Genomic DNA, 22,036 nt, shown 5'->3' with positions numbered 1-22,036 from the left:
TGTGAAGAACATAACTTGAGGTATGAACATGAGGCCATTTACCGGAAAATCTTTGTTGAAATTTTTAACTTGCAATTTGATTAGCCCAAGAATGTCACACTTGTGGCAAGTGTGGCAAATTTGAATTTATACTTAAAACATCAACTCTAGAAGGTCCTAAAATTGAAGAGGAAAAGAAAGTTCATTTGGATTTAGCAGAATCTAGCTATGAACAGAAGAGAATTGATAAACAAAAAAAGTAGAGAACATCCCAATATTTATTTTCTGTGTGTTAATATACAGAAGTGTCTGCCAACACCATTATTATACAGCGGAAGAGCTTTTTATAAAAGATCATTGTGGACTCTGAATTGAACTGTGTACTCTGTCACCAACTCCAAGCAATCGGTGTTACCTGCGGGATGAAACCATTGCTGAACGAGGGGGCAATGAAATTGCTTAATGTATTCGCCAGCACCTTCTGTCACTAACCTAAAGATGTACAGAAAGTCAATATGTTTAGCGACTCTTGTAGTGGCCAGAATAGAAATATCAATTTCACACTAATGTTCCTCAATATATTTTCTGATCTACAAGGTTGCAAAAGTCAGCTGATAGTGATTAATCAGAAGTTCCCAGAGCCTGGTCATACTCACATGGAGGCTGACTCCATTTATGCAGCAGCCATTGAGAAAACAAAGGAGACCTCAACGGCAAAAATCGAAACACAAGAGACTGGGCAAACTTGATCCAGCTAGTTATGACTATCCTGGGATTATTCTATCATCGGTGTGCCTCAAACAATTTGATGGGATTTCGAAGACCACATCGGCCACATTTATGGCCACATCTTTGTTTACTTTTTTTTTTAACTCGTCTTTTTTGTGACATGGACAAGATACCTTTGTAAGGTTGTGACAGCTTAAAATAAAAAGCAGGAGATAATATGTCGATGATCTACAAGCGATCCAAAATCATGGCAAAAGATATATTTCTTTCTTCTCTGAAATTCTCGTAAAAGTTATTTTTCGATAAAATTTTTCCACTTAAATGTAATAAAAAAAGTTTAGCTGAATATATTTATTTTATTAATACAGAAAGATAGATAGTAAGAGTACCGTTATATGAATGCTTTTAGGGAAAATCATCATCATCATCATCAGCCATTTTCAATCCACTGCAGGATGAAGGCCTCTCCAGCAACTTTCCAGTTCCTTCTGTTTTGAGCACTGGCCATCCATTTACTACCCAAAATCTCATGAATTTCATCTATCCATCTCCGCCTTTGTCTTCCAGGTTTTCTTCTAGCTCCTCTTGGGTACCATTCTGTTATTTTCTTAGTCCATCTGTCATCATGTTTTCGAGCTATGTGTCTTGCCCAAGACCATTTTAGTTCTTTAGTTTTGATAGGAATGTCCTTTACTTGAGTTTGCTGCCTAATCCATGTGTTTCTCTTCTTATCTAACAGTCTGATTCCCAATTTAATTCATTCCATTCTTCGCTGTGTAGTTCTCAGCTTCTCTTCCATTATTTTGGTGAGCGCCCAAGTTTCACCTCCAATATGTCATGGTGGGGAGTATACATTGGTTCATTATTTTACGTTTCAGACAAACTGAGATATTGCTCTTCAGTATGTGACTATATTTCCTGAATGCTATCCATCCAAAATTTATTCATCTCTACTTCCAGCCATTTATCATTATTACAGCTAATAACTTGTCCCAGATAAGTATATGACTCCACCTTTTCAATTACTGCTCCTTCAATCATTATTTCTCTTTCTATGGCATACTTGTTCATCATTACTTTTGTCTTAGCCATATTCATCTTTAGTCCAAAATCCTTACTAACTGTGCATAACTGATTAAGATTTTCCTCTAATTCTTTGGGATCGTGGCTTATGACCACAATGTCATCTGCAAATCGTAAATGGTTTAGGTACTCTCCGTTCACATTGACCCCTTTCTGCGACCAGTCTAATCTTCTGAAAGCTTCCTCAAGGACAGCAGTAAACAGCTTCGGAGATATTGTGTCTCCTTGTCAAACTCCTTTCTAGATTTTAAATTTCTAATAAAGGAGGTCTAATAAAATTTCTAATAAAAAAGTCTAATAAAGGAGGTAGCACTCTCATATATTTTCTTCAAAATCATAATATATGGGGTATTAATGCCTTCTCTTTCCAGTACCCGAAACATTGCCTTATGCTGTATGGAGTCAAAGGCCTTTTCATAATCCACAAATGCCAGGCATAATGGTGTTTTATATTCATTTGCTTTCTCCATTAGCTGTGATATTAGGTGGAGGTGATCCATAGTTGAGAATCCTGTCCTAAAGCCAGCTTGCAGTATTCTTTCTAATCTGTTAGTAATGACCCTTGTGAACAACTTGTAGATGTGGGATAACAAGCTAATTGGTCTGTAATTTCCAATTTCTGATTTATCTCCTTTCTTATGCAGCAAAATTATGATTGCATTATTCCACTGTTTAGGCGTCACACCTTTTCTAATCCACTTTGTGAAGAGCCTTGCCAGTTTTTGTGTTATGTCTCTTCCTCCCAATTTTAACAACTCTACAGTAACTTCATCTTCCCCCGGGGATTTCTGATTCTTCATTTTCTTCAATGCATGTTCTACCTCGTCAGAAGAATATCGGGTATGTCGCTTGTGTTGCTACCTTGCAGTCCATCTTCCCCACTACTGGCATCATTCCCTCGCTCCTTGTATAATTCTCTATAGTAGTCTTCTGCTATTTGAATTATGCCTTCTCTGCTGTTTATAAGTACACCATCGCTATTCTTCAGTTTCAGTATCATTTGTCTTTCTGTATTACTGCTCATGGCTGCTGATTTAAATCCTTTGTTTTCCCTTAATGCTTGTTCTACTTTTCTTGTGTTAAATCTGCTTATGTCCTCTCTGAGTCTCTTTCTAATGGCTTTGCATAACTCAGTATACTGAATTTTCTCCCTGTGAGTGTTTTTCTTGTTCTTCATTTGTCGTCTTCGGTTCATCATGACAAGTGTTTCTTGACTAATTTTTTCTTCTTTGGATTTCTTTTTCCCTATAGGTTTCTTGGGCTTTATCACCTTCAGAAAGTTGTAATATTCCTCGTCGATATCTTGGTTCTGAGCAGTCTGCAGAAGCTCAAACTTGTTTTAAAGTTCCAGTACATACTGCTTTTTCTCCTCCTCTGTTATCTCAAAGATCTTTGTATTATTTACTCGAGTGAGTTTTTTCCTTTCCTTTCCTACATCTATATCAAGTGTACATCTTACCATTCTGTGATCACTTCCAACATTTACCTTATTCAGGACGGTAACATCATTCACAATATATCTTCTGTTAGTCAGGATGAAGTCGATTTCATTAGTTGTTAATCCATTTGGACTCTTACGTGTCCACTTTCTGTTCACCCTTTTCTTGAAAAAAGTGTTCATTACTGACAGTCCTTGTGATTCTGCAAATTCTACTAGCCTTTCGCCTCTTTCATTTCTTTCACCAATTCCAAAATTTCATATAGTTCCCCTTTTTGCACTGTTTTGTCTTTTTCCAACCTTAGCATTAAAGTCCCCCAGAATAATAGTGTAGTGGGTTTTCTGCTCATCTAGAAGACTCTCAATTTCGGTGTACATTTCTTCAACCTCTTCATCATCATGGCTCGATGTTGGTGCATAAATCATTATAATCTTTAGCTTGTACCTCTTAGAAATCTTGAGTATTAGTCTTGACACCCTTGGTGATGTACTTTTGAATTCCAAAATGTCCAAAATTCCAAAATATACTTTTGAAATCGCCAGTAGAGGCGCCCTACAAGCATCAGTTTTCATTCTTTCTTACATAATGGATTAGTTTTAGTAATAATTAACATCTAATCGATACCACTCCCTATAGAAATACTATTAAACAACTAAACAGAAAGGTGATAAATTCTATAGAAATACACTATAAAAATAACCGATGTATTGTTAAATTATTGGATGTCTAACGACATTTAAAATCTCTGAATTTTAAATGTCGTTAGACATCCAATAATTTAACAATAACAACCAATGTCAATAATAATAATATTGGTGCAATTTACACAGATTATTACTTAGGCTTTTGCTTACTACCTAGCAACATAAACCGTCGCCCATCTAACGGTGGCGGGCGACGCACAAACCTAGCAATTTATATAGCCTCAAGCAAGCGGGTGTCTAAATTTCCTGGAAACCTTTCAAAACACCTACTTTTTCTATTGTGGTAATTTAAGGATTAATGAACAGAAAAGGTTAAAGCGGGAGGGATCTGTAAGGAATAAACTCAGCAGGTGTCCAGTAAGCCTAATTAGGCTACCTACTATATAAACGTGTTGAATTCAACACGTTAAATTCAACACCATGTTTAGACAAACATTATTTGAAGTCCGTTCCGGTTATTTGGGACACATCTGGACTGGTGCATTTTGGCCCGATTAAGTGGCTGCCCCAGTTATCCGAAGTTTCACGTAAATAGTTAAAAATACAATGTACCCGCCTCTTTTACAATTAGTTCGCTGTACAATCAAATCACGTTACGACGAACTCACCATAGTAAAGTACCGTTCACTATACGATGTGTAGTAAGCGCCGGTTATTGTGATCACGTTTGTGAATTGAATTTTAATTCTAAGGCGCATTTAGGGCTAGAGCCTCAAGCTGCGAACAAATTTAGACTATGTATATAAAGTGCTTAGCATCATAATACACAGCCATTTCTGAATAAACAGAAAATTTTTAAGGTGGCATCGTTTTAGGTTATATCTCATATTGTGAATACCTTCACAACGAGTTGCCATGATAGTGCAATATCATGGCAACTCGTTGTGAAGGTATTCACAATATGAGATATAACCCAACAGAAGTTGGGTTATATCTCATTGTTAACACAACAGATAACACAACAGAAGTAGTGCAATATCATGGCAACTCGTTGTGAAGGTATTCACAATATGAGATATAACCTAAAACGATGCCACCTTAAAAATTTTCTGTTTATTCAGAAATGGCTGTGTATTATGATGCTAAGCACTTTATATACATAGTTTTAATTCTATTAAACAGCTATTCTAATTAGCGAAAGTAGGAGGAATATTATCCACAGGCTATAAAAGTAAAAATATATTAAGCACAAATTTACCCTTTATTACCTTACCAATTAAAAAATTAAATGATACGCGAAAATCGGGAAGAATATACGTTATAATCGGAATAATTAATACGTACTGTAATATGTACATACGAACTAGTTGACATTTCTGTTCACTGACATTTGTGGGTGGGGGTTAAAATTTAAAACAGTAAAAAGATAAGCAATTAATAACAAGGAACACGGCACACACAAATTGCAAGTAACGCAATACGCGCAAGTTAGAACGGAGTAACGAGTTACAAAGCTTTAAAAATAGGAATGAAGAGAAGATCTGAAAATTAATTTTTTATATGATTGAAGATTTCATTGAAGTGTCAACTCATTTCACCGTAATAACCCACAGAATTCCAGCTGTAGGTATTATCGCAAATTCAGTAAGATCGAGTTTACTGTCCGTTTATGATAGATTTCACTAACAGAAAAGCCCAATAAACAGATGACTGCTAACTGTTTTTATTGTTTTATGGTTGTGACCTCTGGAATTTCGACCTAACCACGTGGTACCGTCGTAGACAATCGTAGGGTAATTTCCAGTGCTGCGGTCTCCTGCCCCGATTAAATGGCATTTTGTCCCAATTAAGCGAAGTAAACCCTGGCTATTTTCTCGATTGGTTTCTGTTTTTTAAGATTTTCCCCAAATAAACCCCGATTAACCGGTGGCCCAAATAACCTGAATCCACTGTAGTTTTAAATATACAATATGTTTTCGGAACCAATCCTATTTTACAATACTTTTTGTAGTGAAACATCCTTGGGGACATCTACAACCGAGTAAATCTGATAGGTCACGAAAAATGCATCACGGAAGTGACGTTTTTGGCGGGTTCTGCCAGAGGCCCAAGATCCAAGCCGATAGCCTAATCATCCATTTGATTGTAGCTATTTTTTTAACAGTATGACGTCATTATTATACTTCCTGCAGTATGAATGCAACAATACAAGTATTTGTCATATGACTGCAACAATACAAATATTTGTCAACAATTTCTTCGTTCGTCTCGCACTTTCGTTACATACCATTGTTATTTCGTAATCAATATACAGTGAAACTTCCCTTTAACGGACAGCCATGGGGAACGAGAATTTGTCCGTTAGAGAGAAGTGTCTGCTAACAAGAAGTCTGAGGGAGAAAAAAAAAGAAAGAAAGAAAAATCGTTAAACGTTTAATGTAAAATTAAATTAAAATATATACAGATTTTGCACAATATTTTTGTAAATAATATACATATAATTGTGCTATGCATATTATGACTTTATCTTAAGAAAAATACATACAGTAATCACTTATTTTCTTCTGCACCTTCTTCCGGCTGATAATTTTGTTTTCAACATTTGTTTGGAGTGAAGAAACCATCGAAAGTCATTCAGTATCTTCTTCAGCGGCGAAAAACATTTTTAAACGATTGATTTGTATGAGCGCTTCTTCTATTTTCATCGGTGGTTCGTCGTTAATATGTTCTTCGACAGAATGACCTCCTTCCATTTCTTCATCCTCATGAGGAACTTCTTGAAAAATGTCGTTGATATCGAGAGCACCATCTTCTGTAGTGAGGCTCGAGTCTATATCTTTTATCTTTGTAGCCAGGGTCACTTGTAGCGGAAGTATCGTACATTATCAATAGATGTTGAAGTTCTTGTTCTTCTTGGTGCTCCACATTGCTGTTCACAACTTCAATTTTTGCGTTTGAGAAGCCAGACTTTACAAAACAATTCACGACAGTTTGTTTTCTAATTGCGTTTACTGAAGAGGAAATCCATTGAATCGCATCTAGGATGCTGAGTTTCTTTGCAAGGTCACTCGCACATGTTACATCGTTCATGTTTGCAATGAGATGTCTTAAAACACGTTTTCTGTAGTGAAGTACTAAAATAATTTTTTTTATTATCCCTTGATCCAAGGGCTGACACTCTGCAGATGTGTTTGGTGGCAGAAAAACGATTTGAATGTTGGAGAATTCAATGTGCGAGTGAGATGCAGCATTATCCATGAAAAGAATAATTTTTCTGTTTTGACGAATCATGTTTTGGTTAAAGTGACTTATCCATTCGCTCATGACATCTCGTGTCATCCACGCTTTCTTATTAGACTTCCAGTCAACATTCAAAAGATTCAACTTTATGCCCTTGAAACAACGAGGATTTTGTGGTTTTCCTATAACAAGAGGTTGTTCAAAGTCTCCCAGCATATTTGTACACAATAGTACAGTCAAGCGTTTCTTAGAAATTTTCGGCCCTGGCACTTTTCGTTTTTTAGACTCATTGTTTTTTCAGGAAGAGCTTTAAAACACAACCCTGTTTCGTCACAGTTGTAAATATCCTTAGCTTCAAAATCACGACATAACTCTTCCAATTTGACGGTCCACTCTGTTACAACCCCAGTATCAACAGATCCATCTTCACCACTTACGGTTTTCCAAGAAATTTTATGCCGAGTTTTGAACTTGTCTAACCATCCCACAGAAGCTTTGAACTCATTTACTCCCATAGATTTCGCAACCTCCAAAGCCTTTTCCCTAATAATAGACCCATTAATGGGAATTTTTTTAGCACGTGCGCGACAAAACCACTCATACGTAACATTGTCAATTTGAAGTCCAACAGTTTTCGGGAATGATTTTTGAACCTGATCATTTCCGTGTTGCCAAAATTGTTTGAGCAGTTAATTTTTTTTCTTTAGGATGTCGCTTACCTGCGTCTTCCCGATTTTGAATTTTGCAGCGAGATTGCGAACACTATTTTTTTGCCGATCATACGCATTAATGAGTTCGACTTTATCTTTTAAAGTTAATTGTTTACGAGAAGACATTGTGCACTTCACACGCCACTGAACAAAACTGAAAACTGAAACTCAAAAGACGAAAGGCCGACAAAATCCCCCCCCCCTGCACACACCGAATTCATCAGAAGTTTCACACGTGCCTTAAAATTCTTGAAAAAGGGTTTAGAACAGCGACGTAAACCTTGATAAAATTCAGAGAATCGGAAATATAAAATAAACATACGACTGAGGCAATACGTGGAAGAAACGTTCCTAGAAAAAGGGCCGTGAGCTCGCCCGCTGTCCGTTATGGGGAGATCAAATTAAGTGCTAATCTAAACGAAACAGTGCAGATTGCCTGTCCGCGTCCGTTACAGAGAATGTCCGCTAGACAGAAGCTGAAAACACGTTAAAACCAATAGAGTAGAGTTGGGGAATTTGAAAATGTCCGTTGTAGAGAGATATCCGTTAAAGAGAGGTGTCCGTTAGGAGAAGTTTCACTGTACACAAATCGAAATACAGTACCTAAAAGAAATGCGAAGGATGTTTCATATAAAACCATCTATGGGCGTGCTCGGCACACGCACATAATTGATAATTGATAATTTATTTATCCCTATTTTGTGTTACAATTGTTGGGAGATAACAGCAAGAAGGGAGGGAGAACACATAAGCCAGAGGCTTTTTAGGGGGTGTTCCCTTTGAAAAAGATAACAATAAAAACAGATACATCATGAATCGGACATGTTTCTACATTCCATTACCGAGACTACGTAAACCAACCACACATGTCGCGTGGTTAACAACAGTACATACTTATAATCACATTGCGAGTACTTTTACAATAACAAGTAAAATTATGAAATAATTGCATAGAATGCTACAATTTATGACAGCTATTCCTTCAACTTGTTTACACAATTTCCAAACTGGTATGCATTGTGGAAAGTTCAGGAGTTGAGTGGAAGGTGATTTAGATCAGACCTCCCTGGTGATGTGTTCAGTCAGGAGCTTCTTGAACTTGTTTAGTGAAATGGCATTTTTGATGTTTTCAGGAAGATTATTCCAGGTTTTTGCGCCTCTGTATTTTATATTTTTCTGGCCTATGGCTTTTCTGAAAAGCGGAACCTTCAGGTTCGCTTCATTTCTTAAATTATATCTTATTCCTTCTTCTTCTATTGTTATAAAAAAGGATCTGAAGAGAGGAGGAAAGTTTGGTGTTTTCAAAGCATTGTAGACAAAGACCGCTTCAGCTTTTTGTATCAGTTGGTAGATGCTTAAGGGTCTCACTTCCTTATATCTCGAAGTCACCGATGCATTCCAGGGAAGGCCCAAAATTGAACGAACACATCGATTGACAATTGAATTGATTCTCGTAAGGTTATATTGACTGGTCGTACCCCATGAGATAATTCCATATGTGAAGTGAGGCTGTATTAAGGAAAGGAATACTAGTCTGAGAAGGGAAGGAGGTACCCAGGCAGAGGCTCGGGCGAGTATTCCTGCTAGTGACGAAGTTTTCTTTCGTAAGGTGATCATTTGTTTATCCCAACTCAGCTTGTCATCTAGCCAGATTCCTAGAAACTTGGTATCATTCACCCTTTCCAGTTGTTTTCCTTTGTATGTTATTTCGAAATCAATATTCAATGGTTTATTTTTCGTCCTAAACACCATATATTTGGATTTTTCTGGGTTTAGTATCAGCTGATTCTTTTGAAGCCAACTATGCATTTCAGAGAGCAGGGCAGAGATCTTGCATTGAAGTTGGTTAGGGTCTTTATCAGTGATTAGAATGGAAATGTCATCGGCATACGCTACTAGGTGGGAAGATGGAAGATGAGAGAGAAATTCATTAATGTAAAGAACAAATAGGATCGGTCCGAGAAGTGAGCCTTGAGGTACTCCCCTGGAGAAATAAGAAATGTCTGAAAAAGACTGGTTTGTTTTAACGACAAATGGCCTATGAGTAAGGTAGTCTTCAAGGAGAAGGTTAATTTTTCCTCTCAAGCCAAGATTGTTGAGCTTGTTGAGTAGGATATTATGATTTATGCAGTCAAAAGCTTTTGATAGGTCTAGAAACAGTGCTATTGCATAGTGACCCTTTTCAAGACAGTCCGTGATCCTGGAGCAGAAGTCAACAATTGCCAGGTCAGTGGATCTTTTTGAACGATAAGCGTACTGTTGTTGATGGATAAGCTGATTGACTTCCAGGAAGCCCATGAGTCTGCCGTGAAGAATTTTTTCGAATAATTTTGCAAAAACTGAGAGTAGAGCTATTGGACGAAAATTGTTGATAGAGTTACAATTTTTCCCCTTAGGAACAGGAACAATGACTGCTTTTTTGAATTGAGACGGGAATTTACCAGATTGAACGGAAAGATTGTAAATATAGTTCAGTGGTGTTAGAATTGAGTTAAGGACCTTTTTCAGCAGAGCAGGAGATATTTCATCAAAGCCAGGGGCTCCCTTTTCTTTTAATTGATGTCCTGCTTCTAAAATCTCTTGATCTGAGAGCGGAGCGAGGAAAAAAGAGCTCCTCATTGAGTGCTTGACAGATTCTTTCGTTGCATTATCTCTAGAGTCAACTTCGTCTTTAAAAAGGTTATTCACGCTTGAGATAAAGTGATTACGGAATGCTGCGGCTTTTTCCTGGTCATCCGAAATGAGTACCTCGTTCTCAACTACATCTCCAACGTAGCTCTGTGGTTTCGTTTTTCTTCCAGGTAGTAGCTTGTCCAAGACTGCCCACTTTTCCTTGCTTGTAATGACGCCTTTCAGTTGGGAACTAAAATATTTCCTTTTCTCCGACCTAATACTGTCGGTGACTTTGTTTCTGTACGTTGTGTATTTGTTTTTATCCTCCTCCTTTCCTGTTTCCTCTAGCAATTCTTGCAAGTTTGTCCCTTTTCTTTAGCATGTTACAAATTTTGTTTGACATAAATGGGCATAATTTCCATCTTGGCCTAGTGGTCTTTTTATTCCCTGGGATCCTGATGTATGACGCGCATTTTTCGTAACTATTTAGGATATGCTCAAAGAAGGAGTTCGTCGCAATTTCAGGATCATCTGTAGCAGCCACTCCATCCCACGAAGACTGCTGGAGATCATAACAGAGCTGATTGAGAGAGCCTGGAGTCACAGATCTGTGAGTGTGCATGATCTCTTCCACAATTTCTTCATTTTCAATTACCATTAAGATGGGACGATGATCAGAAATGGTTGCATCGAGTACTGCATAGGTTAGTGAGCATTCCCCAGTTGCGAAGTCAAGAAGGGAATTGTGTGGGACTCTCCCATTCTAGTCGGGATAATTCCGTCAGTCAGAAGAGAAAAACCATTGGAAGAAATGACATCTAGGAGGTCTTGCACTTGAGAGGAAGAGCTTTGAAGTATGTTAATATTAAAGTCTCCCATCAGCAGAAGACTAAGGGATTTGCTTGTGAAGTGAGATAGAATATTGTCAAGAGTTACAAGGAAACTGTTGACTGAAGCTGAGGGAGGTCGGTATAGACACCCAATCACCAGAGAAGCAATGCGGATAAAAGTGATTTCACAAGCTTGATCAGGCAGATTTGTGATAGGAAAGGCAGAGCATCGCAGATGATTGTGAACGTAAATAGCAACTCCACCCCCTTTAGAATCACATCTGCAACTGTGAAAGAGAGCATAGTCTTGAAATCGGACTGAAACTTCAGGGGAGAACCAGGTCTCAGTAAAAACCATCAGGTCTGGATGGAGATTCCATGATGTCAGTTGCGCGAGGATTTCATCATTATGTTTTACAAGACTGCGTGCGTTCATATAGAATACAGTAATTGCATCTTTGGATGCTGTAGTAAGGCATAAGTTATTTGGTTTAATTGTTGGCAAGTGACATGGCAGAAAGGTATTTTCACAAGAGTTAGAGTCATTCAAATTCTGGTAGGATGAAGAGATAGATGAATCGTTTATAGAAGTTCTTCCCAGTTGAGATTCCAGAATATCTGAAAAATGCTCGATATGTCATTCCCGTTGACTAGTTTCAATTGCTAAGTCACTGGCTGATGCCCCAGTACGAGGAAGAGGGGGGCGTCCATAGAAAGGCCGAATAATGGCTCCCTCAGGCCAGCAGTGATCCTTTAGTAATAGATCAAAATCCGTTTGTTGACACTGAATATAGAAAGAGCTGTACGAATCGTGTTTGGAATTCATTTTTATTACGTTTACTTCTATCTGCAGTTGAGTTCTGATATGCTGCTCTACTTCTGTACCGCACATTTGGGGTTCGAGTCGCGAGACGAAAATACTCTTGGTTGAACTTTTAGTTCTTGGGACTGCTCTGATTGAAGAGTTGGTAGCTGTTCCCACAACAGCAGGGGTGTGTCGATGTCTTCCTGCCTGATTATAGGCAGATTGATTCCGTTGTCCTCTGATGTTATCTGCCTGCCTCCTGGAGAAAATGACATCTTCTAGGAGTGGATTGACAGATCTATTGCCATATTTACACGCTTTCTGAGATTGACTAGTAACTGGACCATATACTGGAGTATGTGGAGGTTCCTTTACAATAGATGCATAAGTGGCTTCTGCTATAGGAGTCGGTTGAAATCTGGGATTTGCCATAGATTTCGCCAAGTTTCTTGTAGGACTGGAGTTTTGAATAAGTCTACTGGAGTTTTGGATAAGATTTGTTAAATCCAAAATTTTTTGTAGTAAGATATAATTTATTTCGCGAAGTTGGGCATTTTCTGACCTGATTTTTTTAGTTTCGTCAAGAAGAGAAGCCATCATGGATTTTTGAGTGTCCAGGATTTGAAAAATCATTTTCGTGGTCATCTCATTTGGCTTTTCAACTTGTGAGACTTCGTGGTTAATAAGGTGAGAGAAGGAGCAATTTGTCTGCTCTGATATCACGTCATGAGGTATGTCCTCGGATGGCCCACTCTGTTGAGTGCCATTTGACGATGAGGTGAAACACTGAGATTCGCCGTCTGAAAGACTTAAAAGATCCGTTGGGGTTGATCCTGAGTTATTTTCATTTTTCTTCTGTTTTTTCTTCGTCTGCTTGTAATTTATGCAACAGGGACCTTTCCACGAGTCGATAGCTGCCTGTGACATCTTTTTCCAGTTTACGGTTGACAAATCTATGCATTTTATACAGTACACAAGATCGCATTCCGCATTGCACTGGAGGAAGTCTTTGCATTTCTTTTTACACATATGGCAAATAATTTGCACTTGCGGAGCCATTGTAATTAACAGTAAAAACAATAAATTTCTTTTTTATATTAAAATGAAAATTAAATATGCAAGGTAAGATGAAACATTAAATGCAAAATATAAAATATGCAATATTCGAAACAATATTATTGCTATTTGAACTAATTTTACAGTAAACTAATCAGAGAATTAGTTGAAATACTTTAGAATTCTTTAAAATACATTCAAAGATTTGAGTGCGATTTCTGAGATAAGCTTAGAGCAGTCCTAATTTGAACTACACGTAGTACTTAAAACCACATAGATGGTTTTATGCTTTGTCATTGTCAGTAGTCGCCTACTATTTTGTAAAAATATATACAGTATATTGAAGAGAAAGAAAGGAAAATAGCAAGTGTTGTTTAGTGTAAGAGTTTAAATTAGCCCTTAAATTTCAAGAATTATTTCAAAAAGTATTTTTTTTCCAAGGAGCATTTTTTCTGGGCTTCCTTTTACGCAAAATAGGAAAGTGAAATCCATATATTAAACCCGTTTATTTAATTTGGGAATATTTTAATATAATTATAATTAATATAATTAATTAATATTAATTATAATAAAATTATAATTAATAGAACGAAATTATAAATTAAGTTCTATCGGAAGCAACCTCTTGCATTCGATAGAAAAAAAATACAACAACAACAACGAATATGGGAATGCCTGTAACAAGGAGAAAACGACCCATATGCAAAATTACAAGTCCATTAAAAAAATCCTCCGTGAAGAATTGGAGTCATCAATTATTGTCAATCACATATCATTACGTTATAGTCCTCAACCTGAGGAAAGAGTCTTTCACAGTCCCTGTTTTACGCTGTAGATGTAATTTGCAAATACAGTATGTTGCAAATTATGTATTTTCTTCAATTATAATTTTAAAAAATGTAATTATTGATTAAAGGATTCACTAATTCATATCATTCATTCAACATGATTACGTTATTAATGAAACAACCCTAACCTTGAATTTTGCTTAATTTGCTTTCATTTTTTTTTGTGGATTCTAATTTATTTTAAAACAGACCCGAATTTAGTATATTTAAAAAATACTATATATATAACACTTATTTTTATAAACAAAAGTCAAGGGGAAAATGGCAGTCTCTGATCACGTTTCTATAGCCGTTCAATGGGAATTCCATATCAATGTTGTTTCTAGCCATTTTTTAGATTTTGGAATAATTTGAATTGAATACATATAGATGGTACATTACTCGAGCCAAACTGCTATATGTACAGGATTTTTTCGCTACCACTGGATTTTCATTTTCAGATGGAAACTGTGGATTAAAAAAAATCTCTGTTATGTTGGGGGTTAAAAATAATGCATTTCAGAGTTGCCAACTCTGGAAATATTGTATTATATTAGTACAATGCACTATTTTAAACGTAAAGACAAAACAAAAAAAAAAAAAAAAGTTTTTATTGACCACTGACTTAGTCAACAGGGAAAGAAAATTATAAATATGTAGTGGAGGGGGGGGGGGTCCTATATCAGTGGGGTTTATTTAAAAGAAGAAATATTTTAACGTTGTTCGGTCTTAGTAACACCTTCCCCCGAGTAATACATGCTTCTGAGGGAAATCGCTCGTTGTCAGACCGTTAATGCTATCAATTACATGATTCTGAAATTGTTGTAAGCATGACTCATAACTCTCCTCCTTATTCAAATTGACCATAGTTCCCATGGCATTCAGCAAGTGACAGGAATGTCATTGTTTTTTTTTTTTTAGTCACCAAGCTGTCTGATTGGTCACCACGGAGGTTACGTCACAGGTAGGGCCGACAGCAAATCATCCTGTTTCTAGATAAAGCATACAGTATTTGTTCTTGCTATACGGGTAGCGTGCTCTTCGAGGTGCACGTGGAGAGCGCATAGAGTCGAGAAAAGTTGTCTCCGATTGAGATTTTACACTTGGTTTTGTGAACAGTGAATGTAAGACAGTGTATGCAAAACATTCGCGAATAGTACGTATATGGATAAACGTACATTCTACTACTTTTCCAGGTGAGTTGAAGGGTTAATAATTTGGATATTTTGGGAATTTAAAAATTAATTTTAAAGAAACAGACATAACTATGTAGAAATTCTATAAAGCAAGATGCGAAAAACATCTTGATTTCTTTATGCACACATCTGAAGTGTATTTGCGCACAAATATTATATGTAAATATGTATAAATGCAATTTTTATTTGTTTGAATCTGGAGTGATACAATGACCCAATGCTCTAATACAATACTAACCTTTTGCTGCAATTTTATTCCAGAGCAAACGGATCTTTGTTATTCAGGGAACTTGCAACCAGAAATCACTGAGATTTTTGATATTGCTATGTACCTTAAATATCTTTAACTAGTGTGTGTGTGTGTGTAGACAGACAGAAAAAATATGGAGAAAATTTGTTTTAAATACTTATCTATACGTATTTGAATGGTGGATATATTCACTGTTCATATATTGCGTTATCACAGTTTAATAAGACCGGATATTACGTAAAATGTTTCTGGCAGAAAAATATATATTTATTTATTTGTTGCAATTTTAATTTAAATACTGTAAAGATTCAAAAATAAATATTTAAAATAAAATTCTTATTCCTTTAGCAACATCATGATTTTGGAGAAAAATTTTAACCATCTTGCAGAGCAGTGACAGAAATGAATGGCAGGCATACCACGAACGATAGGGAGGAAAATATACTGGCACGCGGTCACTTTGAATATCGTAATGCTTTCAAATAAAATAACACTGTATTTGAATGAAAAGTGGCCACGTGCCAATATATTTTCATGCCTACCATTCATTTCTATCGCTACTCTGCAAAATTATTTGCACTGCACTGATTTTTCAGAATTTATAAAATTTTTTGGTATATCGGCCGCGTGTAACCCGTACATGTGAACTGAACAAAATTATGCATAAACAAAACTCTCATTAGAAACTGAATATTGTAGCGTTTGCATTTATATCAATAAAAACTACTAATTTTATTTATTATTATTATTATTAATTTTTTTTTCTTTGTTACGGCACGCGAAAATTAATGTTATTCTGTCATCTTATTTTTGGTATGCAGGCCGGAAAAGGTTCGCCATAGCATAATAAGCTAAAAATTGAGGGGTTAATTAATAAATATACAAGGACTTTGTATGTTGTGATTATATAATTTGTCAATTGGCGTTGTTATAAAAGCAGTTATTCAATGTGAGTTTGGAAGATGGATATATTTCCTCATTCAAAACTCATACTGACACGCTACGTTAAAGAAAGAAATAAACGTATTCTGTTTAAGTGCATTATTAATTAATAATGCATATTTCTAACCTGGATTCTTTCTTTGGTGTGATTACAGTATAAATTGAGAAAAGTAGGAGAGAAAAGAGATGCACATATGTTATGACCAGAACAGATCTAAGCAAAAGCATCTGAAGACGCATCAAAAATATTACGTAATTATAGAATTTTATCTTCACAGAAGGAAATAACGAGGTTCTGAATCTAAACCATGGATTACTGTACTTCCCTTATGGCTAATGTTTTGAACAGAAATGCCATGACGTAAAAGAGTGTAGTTCGAGAAAATACTACCTTCTGTCATCGTACGATTATTGTAAATCCCATGCCAGTAGATCAGATCCAAAACTTGACATATCTAACGGAAGACGACTTTGAACGGCCACCGTGGCTAGAGGCGTTTACAACTCAATTGTAACTGTTTTATAGCAGCTGATAAAACCAGGAGCAACAAGTGGGGTGTTTTCTGGGAAATTGTAGTTTCGTCCGCGTCAATTCCACAGGTGCTATCTAGGCATATAGTTTCAGGATTAATTAAAGTTAAAACGTCGAAAGAGGAGTGGGATTTATTGCTTGATTGTTTAAATTCGATCGTGTACGTCATACTGCGGTTAAGTATGTAGTTTTATTATTTCAGGTCATTGATTAACAAAATATTGGAAAGTTAACTGTGCAGAAGTATTAATAAGCTGAGGAAAGTGCTATAATTGTTAATAATTTTCAGTGTAATTTTTCTGAAAGGTGGAAAGAAATGGAAATGCCGAACACCTTGCTGAAGTTTTACAAAAATATCAAGCCGAACTTATATCGAGTAGTAACACACATCCCGAGTGTTACTACTCGAAATCGAATAAAACATCATTGGGATAAAATTAATCAGTATGAAAACAAAGATAAAAATGTTAGAATAGGCAAAACTAACATCTCATTATTTTAGGTTTATATTTGATTTCTTCTTTAAAAACGTATTTAGTGTAGAAACTACATATTCAATAATATAAATTATGCATTCTGTGGTTAAAAACATATCACTGGGTATAGTCAATATTGACGGAAAACCTACTGATGTATATGCGTATATTTATTGACCTATTGATGGAAAATGTCATTAACCCCTACCTTGCAGCCCCGGGGAGAAAATCATGTTTGGACAAAACTGTAGATTTTCTGCTGATCTTTCCCGTTTCAGTGAAAAGGATTAAAATACAGATTAAAGGACAAAATTACATGTACCATTTTTTCTGACGGCATACGTGATCGATTTCTTTACGGATCAAACATAATATCCCGATAACACAGTACAGTATACATAAAATCTTAATATCCATTAAACTTGCTGTTTAATAGACAATATTAAACAGCCAACTTAGCCATTGCAAGTATTGTCATTCGGACTATGTATATATAAAGTGTTATAGCATCATAATACACAGCCCAAATTTGTTCGCAGCTTGAGGCTCTAGCCCTAAATGCGCCTTGGTCTTGTCATTCTTAATACAACCATGAACACTAGATTCAAAAAGAAACAACGTTCATTGTGAAAAAGAGATCAATAATTTTGATTCAAAGTCCAGTATCACCTTACAACTTGAAGTCCCTTAACAATCAACGGAAATAGTTCTTTGCTAAACAGATCCTCTCTATTCCGTACTTATCTGAGTAGATGAAAACGTTACACTGAAAATGTCTTAGGTTGCCAGGGCCGAATCTATCTTGAAGATAACATCGGTGTCATTTTTGTAACATTCAATACAAAATGATACACAGCTGTAAATACGGCCGCGTTAACATGGAAAGGCTGAACGCTGTCGAATCTAGGCAGGAAAATGAAAACAGACCCCCTTGAATGTTTAAGAGGTAGATTTGAAAACTGATGATTGTCAAGCCTGGAAGAACGAATGGCATTTTCTTATTTTTGGCATGACACTACCATGACTGGGATATCTTGAAGGTAACTTCCGTGCTTATTTCATTGATTCCAAAAGGTGAAATATTAGAAACTAATTTCTGCTGATTCCGTATTTGGAGTATGTGGTGACATGGCAAGATCTTCCAATTGCTATTAATGATCAATGGGTCAGTAGTCACATATGATCAAGAGTGGATGTTGATTCAGACCACGTGCGGCCTGAGGTGACCATGTAAGCATCATTCGAGTTTGAAACTAGCATTCCACAAATTAGTCACAAATCTATTTTTAGTATTATTCGATTTAATGTTTCTTTTGTTTTGTGTATGGATTTTTTTAATATTTACGAAAATTACTGTAGCAGCGTAGCCATACACTAAGAATGTTATTAGTGTCATCTAATAATTGCTGGATTTTAGTACTTAATTATTTAAACGTAAAAAAATGAAATAAGGAGCCTGGTTGTATCAAACACTTGGCAGTCGGAAGGACTAATGGTAAGCAGTGTTCACAAATACTGACCATAAAATGGATTTTATCTAAAGAAATCTACGTGGCCAGAGAACTGTAATAAAATGAGATATTTCTTGAGCTTCATTAACAGGAGAGTCTACTGTATGGTGTCGGATGCAAAGTACGGTATGGAAAATATTCAATGCAGTTACATTTTGGTCTGTTACGTTCGGTAAATTTAAGATGCCAAAATAGATGACAGTTGAAGTTAGGAGTTTAAATGAGCAAAAGTTGTTTGCAGGCGACAACTATCCCTTACTTGTTTCTTTTGCTCAATCACCTGATTCCGAATTTTTATGACCATTATATGAGAATTTGTAACATACCACTGATGGAGTAAGACCGACGAAAGCTCATTACGAGAAAGTACTAGCAATGGCAATTAAGAACGGGTCCGGGAAGTTCTTTTCATACGCGAATACAATAAAAGAAGAGAGAAAATAAAATATGACCTCCAACTGGTTGCAGTTAAAGATCCATAAAAAACCTAACAGAAACGGCAGACGATTTGAAAAGTTACTTCAAAGATTTAGTCGAAGGCACGCTAGAATCTCTGGGGAACGTTAATTAATCAGATTGCTGTAAAATAACTGATACAGCGGTCTCAGATAAGCTTTTATTCTAAGTGATTGAGATTAAAGGAGGGCAAGGCTCCAGAGGAGGATGGTATATATTCAGTTTTACTTTAAAAGGCTGTACCAAAGCAAAGATCCCACTGGAGAAGCAATAATGTCTCCCCAGTCCACAATGGTGCTAAAGAGGAGTTGGGTAACTACAGGGCAGTGAGTTCTCAGGTAAGTCTGGTTAAGGATACAGTTCAGACCCATTTTTACAAGCATGGTATCTTAAATAGATCCCATCACGGGTTCATTAAAAAGGACGTCAAGCCTGACCAATATCGTAAATTTATACGATGCAGTCATATTAATTTAACAGACAAAAGTTGGATTACAGGTACAATCTCGACATTATATATCTATCATCCCTTATGGAGGTTACTATATAAACTGGAAAAGGTTGGAGTTACTGGTAAGATCGTACACTGGATTGCCGGTTGGCTGAACGATAGTAGCAGGGTTGTCATAAATGGTCAATCTTCAGAATGGATCAGTGTAACAAGTGGAGTCCCTCGGGGTTCGGTCCTCTCTTATATCTAAATTTCATAATTAATATTGACGAGGATATCCAAGGTGATGATATAAAGGTGGGACTTCTTGGATAACAATGTTGAAGTCATTTTGAAGCATTGGCTAAAACTGTGCTTCAAAAAGACAAATCAGTAGCAGTCCGAAAAATGACAACAAAAGTTTAATGCTTCTAAATTATGCAATTGGAAGCATCAAACTTACACATTTAGGGAACATAGATCACAAAGGTACGTATAAAATGGGAAAAAGAGCTGTGTTTCAAAACGAAAAAAACCTAGTGTTACGATTCATTCTGCTTGAAATTTTCCAAGCAATTTTAATAGGCAAGAAAGAGCACATGGTGTGTTGTCGTTATCCCTCTATACATGGCTGTAGTTAGACCTCATAATATTGTATTCAGCTCTGGAGACCGCACCTGAGAAAAGACAACTTTTAGGAGGGTCAAAGAAGGTCAACTATATTAGTTTTGAAAATTTGACAAGTTGACATCTAAGGAGGAGATATAATTGAGATGTATAAGCGCTGAAGAGGTTCAGTAGAATGAATGAGGAACGTATATTCTCCTTAAGTGAAAAGAATCAGGGAACACAAATATAAATTCTTTATTTCGTCAAGTTCGCTTATGGACAACAGGTTCGAACACTGAAAGAAGTCACCTCACATTGTGAGAGCCAACGATTCTGGCTAAATTCAGAGTACAATTGTGTGGTCATCTTACGGGAATGGGAATAGTATAAATATTCTGTTATACTTTATTTTATATTATTATATTATTATTATTTTTTTTTTTGCTGATGTAAAAAAAAAAGTCCACTTCCTTACTAAATTGTCCTTATTACACTGTAATATTAAATTGTAAATATAAACGTTGATAACAAAAATTTAAATTTCTGTTTCGAAAAATAATGGTATGGAATAATTAATGTTACGGAACCGTTCTGCAGCCCGGTGCCCCCGAGACACCACATGGCCTACGACCTTCAGCATTATGGCCCATAGCCAAAAAAAAAAAAAAAGGTTGAACCATTCCTGGTGTAGATCTTCTGGCGTTCAAAGCAGGGCACTAACATTACAACACGGCCTTGATTTTGTGGATTTAAAATCGGGAAAAAAGTGATAAGGTATGAGTTCTATTTTTTTACTATTTTCACTTGAATTGCCTGGGTTCGGTAATGGAAATTTTCAATAGCCACATGGTTCCTGCTAAGCATATTTACTCACTATTATCCACATACTATCCCTAGGCGCCTCCGTAGCCAGGTGGGCAGGAGCAACAGTACGTAACACACGCTTCTTGATTAGACCGGGGTTCGAGCCCGTCACCACAAAATTTAAATTTCACGAGGCACTTACTATTTGTAAATAAATAAATACAAAGATACCAAATAGAATAGAATTTTAAAATGCCAAACAAGCAATGGGAACTAAATACCATCAACTAACGTCTATATCCATGCCGTTTAAGAAAAACGGGCGTAAAATTTATCATAAATATTCTGAAAAGTTAAATGATGGTCTCATGGACCAGGGATACCAAAGGCCGGTGCAAACGCTGGTATTGGGTTTCCTTATCAAGGCTATGATAAAATTATTATATCTTTCTAAGGCAATTATTTTGCATGAAGCATGGGACTACACTTAAGATTCACTATTGAACGGGTCAGTGCCTTTGCACCATGTTTTTTTGTAGTGAGCTGTCCAAGTCGATAATTGGTATTGTATTTCATATTGGCCGCCGTAGCCTAGTGGTCAGGCGCGCGGGTGCATAAGTACACGTGCCTTGAGTGACCGGGGTTCAAGCCCGTGACTGCTGAATACGGTGCTGTTTCTTGTATTCTGTCTATCTTGTGAACTCCTCTGATCATTTGGTCGTCCCGGAGTATAAACAGAATATTTATTTATTTATTTTGTGGATACCTTCACGAGAGGCCGAGGTATTGCACGGCTTTGAATAAGTAAAGCTTCACCAGTGGAGAAGACCAATGTTACTTATTCTCGTCGGATACCACCAACACAGAAGGCACCA

The 22,036-nt window shown here is 36.4% G+C and overlaps 1 protein-coding gene across 1 annotated transcript in view; it reads left to right on the top strand.

Moving 5' to 3' along the window:
* The first annotated feature begins 15,039 nt into the window (after window positions 1–15,039).
* LOC150075006 (uncharacterized) overlaps window positions 15,040–22,036 on the top strand; it is a 29,964-nt gene continuing 22,967 nt past the window's right edge. Inside the window, exon 1 of the mRNA XM_090388818.1 lies at window positions 15,040–15,151. The gene's annotated coding sequence lies outside the window, so the exon portion shown is untranslated. The remainder of the gene's footprint in view (window positions 15,152–22,036) is intronic.

Source organism: Mastigoproctus giganteus, chromosome 14 (assembly GCF_048544385.1).
Source record: "Mastigoproctus giganteus isolate SK-2022 chromosome 14, ASM4854438v1, whole genome shotgun sequence".
Taxonomy (NCBI): Eukaryota; Metazoa; Arthropoda; class Arachnida; order Uropygi; family Thelyphonidae; genus Mastigoproctus; species Mastigoproctus giganteus.
Note: the sequence above shows the minus strand (reverse complement) of the source record. Positions and strands in the feature narration are given on the sequence as shown.